We start from the raw sequence: 2,077 nt of genomic DNA on the forward strand, positions 1-2,077 counted from the left end.
AGAATCAACAGCTGTAGAGTTAAGAAACAGCGCTCCTCTATCGTTTTCTGGAAGAGATTTGATTAACTAAAGAACATTAATCGCGAAAAAAACCCAACAACCCCAAACAAACAAAAAGCAGCAAAACACAGCAACCCAAACCCCTAAACCAAACTGAGTGCACAAACAAAGTACCGTACTCGAAATTATGCATCTAAGGAAAAGAGTAGACTCTAGCACAGTTCTTTTTAATCATAATGTGACAAAGTAAAAGACTGGCACAGTTCTTTTTAATCACAATGTGACAAAGTAAAAGACTGGCACAGTTCTTTTTAATCATAATGTGACAAAGTAAAAGACTGGCACAGTTCTTTTTAATCACAATGTGACAAAGTAAAAGACTGGCACAGTTCTTTTTAATCATAATGTATCAAAGAGCCCTTCTACATACAATACGTGGAGGAAGGCAGGCCTAGATTCTACTAAAGTGAAAGCCTGGCTGTTGAAATGTACCGAAACTATAGCCCTTATGGGGTGGATGCTCTGCTGAATGTACTTTTTAAGTTCTAAACTCTTTGCCCCAGGCCTACACTAACATTCATACAGTATTTTGTGAGTCCCGAAGTATGTCCGGACTTGTTTATCACTTTTAAACTAAATTGTTGAATAACCAAAACGAAATGACCGAATTTCCACTGAACCTTGTGGGTTAAGATATGCCAACGAAAAAAATCAACAAAACCCAAACAAAAAACAACAACAACAAACAACGAAAACAACAACCGCAAAAAAAGAAAAGAAAAAAAAGAACCCCCAACAATAAAACTACCGCTATAAGTTCAAGTAAATAAGGGTGGTATTTACATATATTAACCTTCTTTTTTTTTCTTCTACCATTGAGCGCCTCTATCGCTTTGTAGAGATGATCATCTATCTAGCAAGACGGGCACAGCTCCCCGCATAGTTATGTATCACCGCACTAAACCACCGTAGTCAGGGGACATTGGGAGATATCCCTCTCTGTCCTGTAACTAAGTCACTGACGAACGATAAAATGGCCTAGGCTACCAATGACGAACGATAGAATGGCCAAGGCTACCAATGACTGATAGAATGGCCTAGGCTACCAATGACTGATGATAGAATCGGGGGTCCCTTTTGTCGCCGTAGACGCTGGAAAAAAATCAGTCATCTTGTACTTGTACGATCAATGGCGGTTCATGCGGTGCGGAAAAGTGATCTTGGGTTTAGTAGTAGTATAGGGTTTTACGGCGCTCGCAACTGCTAAGGTCTTGGGTTTCAGCTTGAGAAGCTGGTAGTGTTTGTTAGTACATTGTAGTTCGGCTAAGAGGCACCTGGATCTTTTTGTTGTTGATCTTACCTGGGCTCTATTTTCTGTTCTTCTTTTAGGTGTTGAAAAGCCGTGTTTAGGCTTGAAACTGGGTGTATAGAGTCACTTTCCCTTTCATGTTTCATATCATTATACGATAATAATGTACAACAAATCTTATCTTGCAGACTACTCTTCCTATTTCACGTTTGAACTCCTCTTTGAAGCGGGTGGTAGGCTGGTGGTCTGGTGTGGTTTGCCCCTTCTTTCCCATCAAACATATGTCGTCCTCATCTCCCCTCCTTCTTTTTTGTGTTTGTTACTCTCTTGTAACACATCTAATCGTCGGCACTTATATGACCTTATTGTATTGCAAGTGCCGTAAAACTTTTACTAAAAACTTAACGAACTCTTTGAAGGGTTGGCATTTTGGAGAGATAGTTGCAGAGTCGTAGAGCAGCTCAACACGTAGGCCTATTTCGATTGTGTCGTACTCCTACTGCACTGCACGAGGGAAATACACATATCTAACAATATAATATTCAAAAGCAAGTTTGTGTTATCTCAAAAAAACCAACGGAGCAGAAGAGACAGTGAACAAAAGAACAAAAACTTCATCATGGGTCAGACTTTACAATGTCGTGATAGATTTGTGCGTGGGAGGAACAATATAAAGGTGCAGAATGTAAGACGTAAATGCTTGGACAAAGAATCAAGAATCTAAAAACAAGCCTCTTTTGACAGAGCATGTTGTTATCCTTCAACCAC

General features: G+C 39.7%; 1 protein-coding gene across 1 annotated transcript in view; it reads left to right on the forward strand.

Moving 5' to 3' along the window:
• Positions 1 to 2,077, forward strand: part of LOC101851029 (alpha-protein kinase 1) — a gene marked incomplete in the record, with an annotated part of 62,530 nt that overhangs the window by 1,360 nt on the left and 59,093 nt on the right.

The sequence above is a fragment of the Aplysia californica genome, unplaced genomic scaffold (assembly GCF_000002075.1).
Source record: "Aplysia californica isolate F4 #8 unplaced genomic scaffold, AplCal3.0 scaffold00103, whole genome shotgun sequence".
NCBI classification, from domain to species: domain Eukaryota; kingdom Metazoa; phylum Mollusca; class Gastropoda; order Aplysiida; family Aplysiidae; genus Aplysia; species Aplysia californica.